Raw genomic sequence first — 14117 nt, 5'->3', positions numbered from 1 at the left:
CTTCTTTCTCAATTAAGCTATGTTTGCTGCCTTTCTGCCATTTTGTGGGTCCCTTTTTCCTTTAGATTCAGGTACCAAAGGGTTAAGCACCCCAGTAATGACTAATTGCTACCTTTCTTGCTGAAGTTTGGTGAACCTTTTCTTTTTTTTCCCCAGAGTTCCCTTCTACCCTGGGAAGTCACATGCTCCGCACAGAATTTTCTTTGGAGATGATCGTATTGCATATGTTCCCAGCTTGAAATGGCACAAGGAATACCTGGGAGTAGGGGGGAAGCGTGTAACTTTGGAGGGAAGTGATTTTGGTCACTATGGTGATCTGTAGATTCTGGCAAATGCCAGAGGGACTGCTGTAAGATGCCATAGACTAGGGGTCCCCAACCTTTTTTACCCGTGAGCCACATTCAAATGTAAACAAAATTGGAGAGCAATATAATCATGCAAAAAGTTCCCAAGGGTGTAGCTGCCGGTAATTTGTAATACCCTTAACAAAAGTCCTTGCCCTCCAGTGGAAACTTATCTTCTCTTCATCATTTTGCCCTTACGACGCGGCACGAAAGTTTCTTTAGTTCCCGCCCCCACCACTGGCTGGTAATTTATTTTTAAAAAGGTGCCAGCCCTAGCTGTAATTCACTATTGGTAGCCCTTATGTTGACTAGCAGTCTACAGGAGACTCTGGGGCAAATTTACGAAAGGACGAAATGATTAACGCTGGAGAAAATTCGCCAGTGTGACGTCATTTTGGTACTTCGCCGATTTACTAACAGGCACAGGCGTAACTTCGCTAGAGAAAGAGACTGATGCTGGCGCTCATTCGCACTCAATCGCCAGGTGAAGTTGCGCTCTGGTGAAGGGATGTAACTGTGTAAATTCACTAAGATGCGGATTTTACTGAACGTTACCTCTTGCGCCAGATTTGCCTTCGCCACTTCAGACCAGGCGAAGTGCAATAGAGTAGATAGGACTTCCTCAAAATTTAGTTGAAAATTTGTCTAAGTCCCAAAAAACGCTGGCGTCTTTTCCTTTTTTCAGGGTGATAGGCTACAAAAGAGCGTCCTTTTTTTTTTTTGGGTTAACCGGCTTCCCCCCTACATTTCCTAACATATGGCACATGAACTATACACTGGACTCATGTGTAGGGCAATATAACAACTCTATATATGTTTCCCTGGGCTTGTGTAATGTATTTGCTGCAACATATACGTCCATTCAACTTTAAATTTCCCGCCGTATGCAAATCAGCCAACGCTAGCACAACTTTGCTCTGCCGAATTAACGCTAGCGAAACTTCGCCAGCGTTCGGCACCCTGGACGCAACTTCGCATGTTAGTGAATTAGCTTGGCGAAGTGTTGTGCTGCCTGCGAAGCCATTGCTGGCGAATTTTCGCCTCTTAGTAAATTTGCCCCTCTGTTTGGAATTACATCTGTTTTTTATGCAACTAAAGCTTTCCTCCAAGCCTGGAATTCAAAAATAATCACCTGCTTTGAGGCCACTGGGAGCAACATCCAAGGGGTTGGGGAGCAAAATGTTGCTCCCAAACCAACTACTGGTTGGGGATCACTGCCATAGACAATCACTATTTATTGGGCCTGCAACGCCTGTATTGCATATTTTCCTCCACTAATCCTCCTCCCATCAATTGCCTGGTTGTTAGGGCGATTAAGCCCTAGCAGCCAGAGAACTGTTAACCTTCCAAGCCTGACAGTTATAAAGTTTGTCCCAGAATACCACCGTCTACATCTTGTCAGGTCATTGCAAATTCATACTAGAGAATGTGCCAATAGCATTGTGCCCCCGTCATATTCCGGTTTTCCGTTCTGGCTTTGCCTTAACTAGAAAATGAGGAGAAGATTAGAAGTGCAGAGTATTCCGACTTTTCCTGCTCGTCCCAAACAGAAAGAACAGACGGGGCTTCCCTTAATTTTCTGGTGACAGTTTGTGAGGGCTGGGGAGGGGGCTGGTGTTGGTGATTTTATGTGCGGTTTGGAGTCGGAGATGGGGTTGGGCAGCCAGCCAACCCATTTCAGATCCGGCTGCCTCTTATTAAACCATATGGATTCAATTTGACATTTTTATTATTATTTTTACAGGGCTGGTAACAGAAACCAACTAAAAAGGGACGCCTAGGGAAATGGCTGTAGAAAGAAATCTCTGTGAGCCAAAGGGAATGAACTTGTGTGTCCATATCTCTTAAAGGCAACATGTAAGTCGATTAGTTTTCTACACATAATCTCATCCCTGCCTTGTTTCTATGACCTGGCACAGCAAAAAGTTGTGAGTTCTCTCCAAAAATATGATTAAAAAATCAAATCATTTATTAGGACATACAGGTGACTGCCTAACGCGTTTCGTGGCTACAGGGGGCACTTACTCATAGGCCGACCTGGCACCTACAAGCTTCATACCTTATTTGTAATTCAGCCTTTAAGCAATTACCCTTGTAATATATGGGGGAGCTACCATGTTGCAAAGATCATTCAATCCATATGCATTAAAGAATGAAGGGTTAATTTCAGGGGCCACAAAGAGTGCATTGTTCTGCCTGCAATATAAATCTATACCAGGGATAATTATCAACTAAGATAGAATTAATCCTTATTGGAGGCAAAACCAGCCTATTGGGTTTATGTACATGATTTTCTAGTAGACTGAAGGTATCGCTATACTGCTAATATCATGAGGGTGTAACATGGGTGCCCTGTTCACTTGTATATTTATTAGGGATGGATTCAGCGAATCCTTGATGGTGATCAAGGCCCCCCTACAAGTTGTGACCAGGGCTCCCCTATAAGTTAAAAAAAAAAAAAAAAAATTGGCGCCCTTTTAGAAAGTTTTTACCGGCCAGTAAGGGGCGGTCCATGATGCAAAAGGGGCGGAGCTGCATACCGTGATGCAAAGGGGCGGAGTCACGTTGCGCTATGGCCAGAAGGCCGAAAAAAGGTAAGTTTTGAGTGAATTGGGGGCGGGCCAAGGGCTTTTTTTGTAAGGGTATTACAAATGTACCCACAACTACATTGTAAAATACCGGCCGGGTGCCAACCCTAGCGCCAGGGCCCCCCATAATATATTACTTTTTAAAAAAAACATTACCGCCAAGGCCCCCCATAAAAGTTTTTTTTAAACCATTGGTGGTCATAAGTTAAAAAAAAAATGTTGGTACCAGGTCCCCCCCATAAAGGTCCTTTTTTTCTTTAAAAAAAAAACATTGGGGCCAGGGGCCCCCTTACAAGTTAAAAAAACCATTGGGATAGTTGTTTAAAAAAACATTGGTGTCCGAAGCCTATAGAGTATTAAAATAATACATTGGTGGCTAGGGGTTTAAACATTTTTTAAAAAACACGCATTGGTGTTCAGAAGAATTGAACTCATGGCTTCAGGACTTCAGGCTTCCTTTTGTGGCTTTGGGTCTTTTCGCGGCTTCGGATGTTCGGGACTTCGGCTTTTCTGCGATGTCAAGGGGTTCCCAGCTATTTCGTAAAGTGCAGCAGAGCTGTGGGCCCCACTTTAGGCCCGGGCCTGGTACAGGAGTACCCCCTGTGCTCCCTTAAAGGCGCCCTGCAGAATGAGACATAAGTAGACCCTCTATTCCAACAAGGCTTTCCCTTCACAAGAGCCAGCAGCAGTACCTCACCTGGCCAACAGATGTCCTCGTATGCTTTCTAATGAAACACGAGAGTCCCAGTCAGTGTTCCGAGGAACTACAATTTTATTTATTCATCAAATGATAGATCTGGCAGCCGGCAGTTTGTGGGGTCTCCTGCCCGGCACCTCTATGCTCTCGACTTCCTGAAGAATCAATCGCAATCGAAATGAGTAAAAAGGACCTATAGGAATCTGAAAGATCAGAAATGAGTAAATTACACTTGCAGAATAAGATCTTCGGATGGATCAAAAATAATATATTGCCATCGTGAAAAAAATTAAGTTTTTGTTGAATTTATGCACAAACATAAATTTAGATATAAAAATATTTGCACTTCTCAAACGAGATACAATTTGAATTAAATTCAAACGCAAACATCAATTTCAAATTTTAGTTGAAAATGAAAATAAAATCGGATATGTCAGTTTAATAATAGGCAGTTGAATTCACACATGAACGTCCGTTAAAATCTTAGAATATATTCAGGAACTTGCCTCTTTATCAATTGCAAAAATATTAGCACTTTTTTCGTTGAATTCATGCTCAAACAATTGAAATTAGGGATGCACCGAATCCAGGATTAGGTTTGGGATTCTGCCTTTTTCAGCAGGATTCGGCCGAACTGAATCCTAATTTGCATATGCAAATTAGGGTGGGGAGGGAAATCACGTGGCTTTTGGTCACAAAACAAGGAAGTAAAAAATGTTTTCCCCTTTCCCACCCCTAATTGCAAATTAGGATTTGGTTCGTTATTCGGCCAACTCTTTCTCAAAGGATTCGGGGGTTCGGCGAACCCAAAATAGTGTATTCGGTGCATTCCTAATTGAAATGTTAGTAAATGATCCCCTTTCTATAATGCAGACAGCAGCCTATGAAGAAAATTTGCTGTTGGCGGATGGTGTCGCAGGGTTTATCCGATGCAACACGGCTGTCTGATGCAGACGCTGCATGCTGTGTTTGCATCATATCAACGATGCGACTTCATCCGACATTTCCATCTCTTACCTTCTTTCCGTCGCATCCAAAGTGACGCCTGCGCTAGTCATTTTGTCAATTTCCCAGCTGCCCCCGGTCATGTGACTTGTGCCTGCACTTTAGGAAAGAAATGCTTTCTGGCAGGCTGCTGTTTTTCCTTCTCAATGTAACTGAATGTGTCTCAGTGGGACATGGGTTTTTACTATTGAGTGTTGTTCTTAGATCTACCAGGCAGCTGTTATCTTGTGTTAGGGAGCTGTTATCTGGTTACCTTCCCATTGTTCTGTTGTTTGGCTGCTGGGGGGGGGGAAGGGAGGGGGTGATATCACTCCAACTTGCAGTACAGCAGTAAAGAGTGATTGAAGTTTATCAGAGCACTTGGGGCAGCTGGGAAATTGACAATATGTCTAGCCCCATTTCAGATTTCAAAATTGAATATAAAAAAATCTGTTTGCTCTTTTGAGAAATGGATTTCACTGCAGAATTCTGCTGGAGCAGCACTATTAACTGATTCATTTTGAAAAACATTTTTATTCCCATGACAGTATCCCTTTAATGTCAGACTGACAGGTTAGTAAGGCTGGTGGCAGATGAGGCTACTGTCGCCCAGCGACATATCGTCTCTTCTTCGTATATTCAGACCAGGGCTATCCCACAGTCACACTCCCTTCCCAGAGACTATTATCCCACTGTTACTATAGACACCATCTCTCCCTACTATACCTGCTATCCCACAGTCACACTCCCTTCCCAGAGACTATTATCCACTGTTACTATAGGCACCATCTCTCCCTACTATACCTGCTATCCCACAGTCACACTCCCTTCCCAGAGACTATTATCCCACTGTTACTATAGACACCATCTCTCCCTACTATACCTGCTATCCCACAGTCACACTCCCTTCCCAGAGACTATTATCCACTGTTACTATAGACACCATCTCTCCCTACTATACCTGCTATCCCACAGTCACACTCCCTTCCCAGAGACTATTATCCACTGTTACTATAGGCACCATCTCTCCCTACTATACCTGCTATCCCACAGTCACACCCCCTTCCCAGAGACTATTATCCCACTGTTACTATAGGCACCATCTCTCCCTACTATACCTGCTATCCCACAGTCACACTCCCTTCCCAGAGACTATTATCCACTGTTACTATAGGCACCATCTCTCCCTACTATACCTGCTATCCCACAGTCACACCCCCTTCCCAGAGACTATTATCCCACTGTTACTATAGGCACCATCTCTCCCTACTATACCTGCTATCCCACAGTCACACTCCCTTCCCAGAGACTATTATCCACTGTTACTATAGACACCATCTCTCCCTACTATACCTGCTATCCCACAGTCACACTCCCTTCCCAGAGACTATTATCCACTGTTACTATAGGCACCATCTCTCCCTACTATACCTGCTATCCCACAGTCACACTCCCTTCCCAGAGACTATTATCCCACTGTTACTATAGGCACCATCTCTCCCTACTATACCTGCTATCCCACAGTCACACTCCCTTCCCAGAGACTATTATCTACTGTTACTATAGACACCATCTCTCCCTACTATACCTGCTATCCCACAGTCACACTCCCTTCCCAGAGACTATTATCCACTGTTACTATAGGCACCATCTCTCCCTACTATACCTGCTATCCCACAGTCACACTCCCTTCCCAGAGACTATTATCCACTGTTACTATAGACACCATCTCTCCCTACTATACCTGCTATCCCACAGTCACACTCCCTTCCCAGAGACTATTATCCACTGTTACTATAGACACCATCTCTCCCTACTATACCTGCTATCCCACAGTCACACTCCCTTCCCAGAGACTATTATCCACTGTTACTATAGACACCATCTCTCCCTACTATACCTGCTATCCCACAGTCACACTCCCTTCCCAGAGACTATTATCCACTGTTACTATAGGCACCATCTCTCCCTACTATACCTGCTATCCCACAGTCACACTCCCTTCCCAGAGACTATTATCCACTGTTACTATAGACACCATCTCTCCTTACTATACCTGCTATCCCACAGTCACACTCCCTTCCCAGAGACTATTATCCACTGTTACTATAGACACCATCTCTCCCTACTATACCTGCTATCCCACAGTCACACTCCCTTCCCAGAGACTATTATCCACTGTTACTATAGGCACCATCTCTCCCTACTATACCTGCTATCCCACAGTCACACCCCCTTCCCAGAGACTATTATCCCACTGTTACTATAGGCACCATCTCTCCCTACTATACCTGCTATCCCACAGTCACACTCCCTTCCCAGAGACTATTATCCACTGTTACTATAGGCACCATCTCTCCCTACTATACCTGCTATCCCACAGTCACACCCCCTTCCCAGAGACTATTATCCCACTGTTACTATAGGCACCATCTCTCCCTACTATACCTGCTATCCCACAGTCACACTCCCTTCCCAGAGACTATTATCCACTGTTACTATAGACACCATCTCTCCCTACTATACCTGCTATCCCACAGTCACACTCCCTTCCCAGAGACTATTATCCACTGTTACTATAGGCACCATCTCTCCCTACTATACCTGCTATCCCACAGTCACACTCCCTTCCCAGAGACTATTATCCCACTGTTACTATAGGCACCATCTCTCCCTACTATACCTGCTATCCCACAGTCACACTCCCTTCCCAGAGACTATTATCTACTGTTACTATAGACACCATCTCTCCCTACTATACCTGCTATCCCACAGTCACACTCCCTTCCCAGAGACTATTATCCACTGTTACTATAGGCACCATCTCTCCCTACTATACCTGCTATCCCACAGTCACACTCCCTTCCCAGAGACTATTATCCACTGTTACTATAGACACCATCTCTCCCTACTATACCTGCTATCCCACAGTCACACTCCCTTCCCAGAGACTATTATCCACTGTTACTATAGACACCATCTCTCCCTACTATACCTGCTATCCCACAGTCACACTCCCTTCCCAGAGACTATTATCCACTGTTACTATAGACACCATCTCTCCCTACTATACCTGCTATCCCACAGTCACACTCCCTTCCCAGAGACTATTATCCACTGTTACTATAGGCACCATCTCTCCCTACTATACCTGCTATCCCACAGTCACACTCCCTTCCCAGAGACTATTATCCACTGTTACTATAGACACCATCTCTCCCTACTATACCTGCTATCCCACAGTCACACTCCCTTCCCAGAGACTATTATCCACTGTTACTATAGACACCATCTCTCCCTACTATACCTGCTATCCCACAGTCACACTCCCTTCCCAGAGACTATTATCCACTGTTACTATAGGCACCATCTCTCCCTACTATACCTGCTATCCCACAGTCACACCCCCTTCCCAGAGACTATTATCCCACTGTTACTATAGGCACCATCTCTCCCTACTATACCTGCTATCCCACAGTCACACTCCCTTCCCAGAGACTATTATCCACTGTTACTATAGGCACCATCTCTCCCTACTATACCTGCTATCCCACAGTCACACCCCCTTCCCAGAGACTATTATCCCACTGTTACTATAGGCACCATCTCTCCCTACTATACCTGCTATCCCACAGTCACACTCCCTTCCCAGAGACTATTATCCACTGTTACTATAGACACCATCTCTCCCTACTATACCTGCTATCCCACAGTCACACTCCCTTCCCAGAGACTATTATCCACTGTTACTATAGGCACCATCTCTCCCTACTATACCTGCTATCCCACAGTCACACTCCCTTCCCAGAGACTATTATCCCACTGTTACTATAGGCACCATCTCTCCCTACTATACCTGCTATCCCACAGTCACACTCCCTTCCCAGAGACTATTATCTACTGTTACTATAGACACCATCTCTCCCTACTATACCTGCTATCCCACAGTCACACTCCCTTCCCAGAGACTATTATCCACTGTTACTATAGACACCATCTCTCCCTACTATACCTGCTATCCCACAGTCACACTCCCTTCCCAGAGACTATTATCCACTGTTACTATAGGCACCATCTCTCCCTACTATACCTGCTATCCCACAGTCACACTCCCTTCCCAGAGACTATTATCCCACTGTTACTATAGGCACCATCTCTCCCTACTATACCTGCTATCCCACAGTCACACTCCCTTCCCAGAGACTATTATCTACTGTTACTATAGACACCATCTCTCCCTACTATACCTGCTATCCCACAGTCACACTCCCTTCCCAGAGACTATTATCCACTGTTACTATAGGCACCATCTCTCCCTACTATACCTGCTATCCCACAGTCACACTCCCTTCCCAGAGACTATTATCCACTGTTACTATAGACACCATCTCTCCCTACTATACCTGCTATCCCACAGTCACACTCCCTTCCCAGAGACTATTATCCACTGTTACTATAGACACCATCTCTCCCTACTATACCTGCTATCCCACAGTCACACTCCCTTCCCAGAGACTATTATCCACTGTTACTATAGACACCATCTCTCCCTACTATACCTGCTATCCCACAGTCACACTCCCTTCCCAGAGACTATTATCCACTGTTACTATAGACACCATCTCTCCCTACTATACCTGCTATCCCACAGTCACACTCCCTTCCCAGAGACTATTATCCACTGTTACTATAGACACCATCTCTCCCTACTATACCTGCTATCCCACAGTCACACTCCCTTCCCAGAGACTATTATCCACTGTTACTATAGGCACCATCTCTCCCTACTATACCTGCTATCCCACAGTCACACTCCCTTCCCAGAGACTATTATCCACTGTTACTATAGACACCATCTCTCCCTACTATACCTGCTATCCCACAGTCACACTCCCTTCCCAGAGACTATTATCCACTGTTACTATAGGCACCATCTCTCCCTACTATACCTGCTATCCCACAGTCACACTCCCTTCCCAGAGACTATTATCCACTGTTACTATAGGCACCATCTCTCCCTACTATACCTGCTATCCCACAGTCACACTCCCTTCCCAGAGACTATTATCCCACTGTTACTATAGACACCATCTCTCCCTACTATACCTGCTATCCCACAGTCACACTCCCTTCCCAGAGACTATTAGCTTTTAGTCTTAGCTTTAAGTTAGAACTGGCAACTCTTCTGACAGTGGCAACAAAATGTGTATATGTCAACAGCTTCCAGAACAAGTAATTAGGGAAAAAGTACAATAAATGATATATTTAAATATACAGTATATGTTTGCAACCCCCTGCACACCAATAACCATGGTACTTGCTTGCTCCTGAGCAGAATAATGCAGCGCTCTAGATACATATTGGCCATCTAAAGTTACCCCATGTGACTCAAGTGAGCGAAAGACATAAGAATGTAACAATAGCAAATGAAATCAAATCCATCTGATGAACCAAATGACTAAGAGAATGTTATGAAACAGAACAATTGGTTTACATGGTTTTATGGCATATTCAAAACAAGATTAGATTATCAGCTCAATTATAATAAATAATGCTGACAGTTGCCCTTTAAACACGGCATATTTCGCTTAATTTATTAAGGGATATAATATCTGAAACATATTCTACCATATTAAAGACTATTTTATAATACTGTATAAACTAGCAAATGATGTATATACGCAGTTTTCCTGGAACAGTAATAAAACATTGTCGTACCCAATCAGATCCAAATCTCCAGTCTCATAGCTCTTTCATTTATCAGACAACCGAGTAGCACCCAAATTCTGCCTCCCTATCGTCTCAGTTTGACCTGAAGGGGAAAAAAGCTAGTATTGATGCTTTTTAGCCCAAAAAGCTTGAAAAAGTCAGTGCCATTTTCCAATGGTGGGGAATGGAGAAGAAAACATAAAGTTGAAAAAGTGCAAGTTATAACGCTATATTTATTCTGCAGAATGCTTCACGATACCTGATTAAACAGCTCTATAAACTCTTTCTATTTGTTTAGGATAGCAGCTGCCATATTAGCTTGTTGTCATATCACTTCATACCTGAGTCTCTCCCTGCTCACTCATAGCTCTGGGCTCAGTTTAGATCAGGGAGGGGAGGAGGGATGGAGAGAGGAGCAAACTGAGCATGCTCAAGCCCAAGCCCTGGAGGTTTAAGCTGAAAACAGGAAGTCTGATACAGAAGCCCATGAGTACACAATAGAAGGAAAGAAATGTGCTGTTTCTTTTGACAGAGGACTCAGAGCAGCATTACTTTGAGGGTTTACTGGTGTATTTATAAAGACCTTTCTGATCAGGCTTACTTAGTTTTAGCCTTTCCTTCTCCTTTAATAACAATACAAATCTGGCATTGGGATAAATCTGCTTTCCATTGCGAACCTTATTGACAGAAGGAGCAAATGCTGTTTTGTCATTTCATGGCTCACCATGGTCCACCACAAAATATCAGAGCACTTGAGAAATGCTGAGATAATGATCTAACATTTTGGGGCAAGGCAAGGGAGAGAGGCAAGTCTGCAAAAGGCAAAACCGTCAAGGGGAAAAGCCCCTTTAAGTAAATAGCTCTCAGTTTAAAGCACGAATAACAGGAACAATCCGTTTTCACTTTTCAAATGCTTTTTCCTGTACAACACACTGGTGCGAGTCCAACGAGATATCAACGGGTGATAAACTTGCGAGGCCGTTACTTCCTAAAAATAACATGGATGGGATGTAACCCCTTCCCTCTTTCAGTCATTCCTCTCTCCTCTGGATGGATTTATAGGCACGGCACTACATATCCCTCGGTTAATGACATTGACCTGAATAGCGCCCGTTCCGTGAGCTATGCACATTTTTATCCAATGAAGAGATACGAAGAGCTGAAGTAATATTTAACATTGAGTGAGAAGGTCAGGAGGCACCAGCTGGGCCTCTCATGTCTCTAACTCTCTTCCATTGCAGTTTCCTCCACTTTTCTCAACTTCGACCCATCTCAGCAATCAGGGGAGTTGTCTGTGTCTAGTTAATGGGGGCTGTTGTTCTAGCATGACCCTCAGCACCCTTAACTATTAACAACAAAGGGTCCCATTTACTGCCAATTTACAAATGTGTCCATTTTTAGTAACTACAACCCAACGGGCATTTTGACCTCCGCTGTCACCATGAAGTGGGGCTGCTTCTCATCAGCGAGGACTTGGCCTCTTGCTCAAACAGAAAGAAGAATGCAGGGAAATTTGGGCAAGAGGGGCTTTTGCTAAAAAAAACGTAGGCTGTGCGAAAGTTCATCTTACAGCAGGACAGTGATCCCAAACAGCAAGGCCATCAGAATGACTCAGGAACAGAAAGGTGAATGTCCTGCAATGGCCTGACCTCAATCCAACTGATGATCTATGGCACTATATGAATATCTAGTTGTTCATCCGACCAACCTGAACAAACTGTAGCAAATCTGCCTTGAAGAATGGACCAAAATCCCACCCAGAGTGCAAAACTGGTCCATACTTACCCCAAAATGATGTTGTTTTTATTTCTAAATTACACTGTTACACTGCAAATAATTTACTCTACAATATAAAATGTCATTCCTGAACCAACAAGGGTATTTTTTAGTTGTAATATTGGTGTGTAGGTGCATCTCAGGTCATTTTGCCTTGTCATGTGCTTTCAGAAAGAGCCAGCACTTTAGGATGGAACTGCTTTCTGACAGGCTGTTGTTTCTCCTACTCAATGTAACTGAATGTGTCTCAGTGGGACCTGGATTTTACTATTGAGTGCTGTTCTTAGTTCTCATTTAGGTCCATTTCTGATCTGCCCCATATATATACCCAGTTATGTTCAGCCAATTCCTGACCCTTCGAAATGCCCCCAACTATTTTATAAACCACACTCCATTTCAGAGCCCTCAGTTAGGGTAAGGGCACACGCTAAGATTCGGGCAGATTTAGTTGCCCGGCGACAAATCACCTCTTTTTCGGGCTACCTATTTCCCTAAAAAGCCTTCCCATTGACTAGAATCAAAATAGCCGACATGATGGCACTCAGAGTGCTTTGAGTAAAAATGAAGTGCCCCCGCCAGCGATTAAGATTCTAGCCGAAAGGAAGGCCTTTCGGGGAGAAGGTTAACTTCGGGCGCCAGCGATGTAGATTCTAGCCGGCGGGAAGGCTTTTCGGGGCGATTAGTCGCCGGGCAACTAAATCTCGTCGAATCTTCCTTTGTGTCTCTGCCCTTAAAGACTCAGAACTGTGAGCCTAGGAGTGTGATCGGGGCGGGGGGGGGGGGGGGTCTTGACATCAATGATGAAAGGTCAGCCTGAAACCTGTAGACCCCCCCATTCTTTACTTTTTACAAGTATTATGATTAAGCATTTATCTTTTATCCCCTTCCCAACATCAATAACTCCCATTGGGAGGAAAAACATACACAGGGCATATTATATTAATTACAATATAATAATATAACATATTAATTACAAATCGAGGTGTATTGGAATTTTCGTTACAGATATCTGAGTTGGCAAGCAACACATGAGAAAAGTGCCTGGGGATGTAAGGGCTGTACAATAAGGGGTTGGTGTGCAATATGTTACTCGTGAGCCACAGGTTGGAATCACTGATCTAGCCTGTGGCCCTTAAAGGAGAAGGAAAGCTCCAAGACGGTTTATTGCCAATAGATTAGCCACAATGGTGCAAGCTAGAATGCTATATTTATTCTGCAGAATGCTTTACCATACCTGAGTAAACAGATCTAGACACTGTCTCTGTTTGTTTAGGATAGAAGCTGCCGTAAAAGCTTGGTGTGACATCACTTCCTGCCTGAGTCTCTCCCTGCTCACTTACAGCTCTGAGCTCAGATTACAGCAGGGAGGGGAAGAGGAGCAAACTGAGCGTGCTCAAGCCCTAGCCCTGGAGGTTTAAGCTGAAAACAGGAAGTCTGATACAGAAGCCCATGAGTACACAATAGAAGGAAAGAAATGTGCTGTTTCTTTTGACAGAGGACTCAGAGCAGCATTACTTTGAGGGTTTACTGGTGTATTTATATAGATCTTTCTGATAAAGCTTACTTAGTTTTAACCTTTACTTCTCCTTAAAGCAGTAGCTGAAATGCTAAACATCAGCATGGTAGTACCGAGTAGGGTGCTGATTGCTGAACTCCAATAGTAGCTAGAAGGCCACTAGTTAGGCATCCTTGTGCCACCCCTCTGCTCTAAACATGAGCACATCCTATTTTAATGAGTATTCTGTTGGTAATGCATGTGTAATGAGGGAATAGTTATAGTATTTCTGCTTCTGAGGACTGGAAAACCTGTATGCTGAGCAGGCGGATAGAGCTGCTCATCGGCCCCACCACCGGCTGAATCTCTATGTAAGGAGAGAGCCACTCGTACCCCAAGCACGTGGCACAATATTTCCTTATGTACACACTCACTCACAGGTCAGATAAAGGTCTGTTAGCCAGGGACTGTTCTCATTTGGACTTTGTGCAGGTCACAATGCCTCAGTCAACTGTTCTGGAAGT

General features: G+C 44.1%; 1 long non-coding RNA gene across 4 annotated transcripts in view; it reads right to left on the bottom strand.

Annotated features, from left to right (window-relative positions):
* Window positions 1-3750: 3750 nt before the first annotated feature.
* The window catches only part of LOC121393169, a 54180-nt gene continuing 43813 nt past the window's right edge, over window positions 3751-14117 (bottom strand). For all 4 annotated transcript variants that reach the window (XR_005960789.1, XR_005960790.1, XR_005960788.1 and 1 more), the window contains exon 3: window positions 3751-3832. This is a non-coding gene — a long non-coding RNA (uncharacterized LOC121393169). The remainder of the gene's footprint in view (window positions 3833-14117) is intronic.

This window comes from Xenopus laevis, chromosome 4S, assembly GCF_017654675.1.
Source record: "Xenopus laevis strain J_2021 chromosome 4S, Xenopus_laevis_v10.1, whole genome shotgun sequence".
Lineage (NCBI taxonomy): Eukaryota > Metazoa > Chordata > Amphibia > Anura > Pipidae > Xenopus > Xenopus laevis.
The sequence above is the reverse complement of the archived record's forward strand: the minus strand, read 5'-3'. Positions and strand labels throughout refer to the sequence as shown.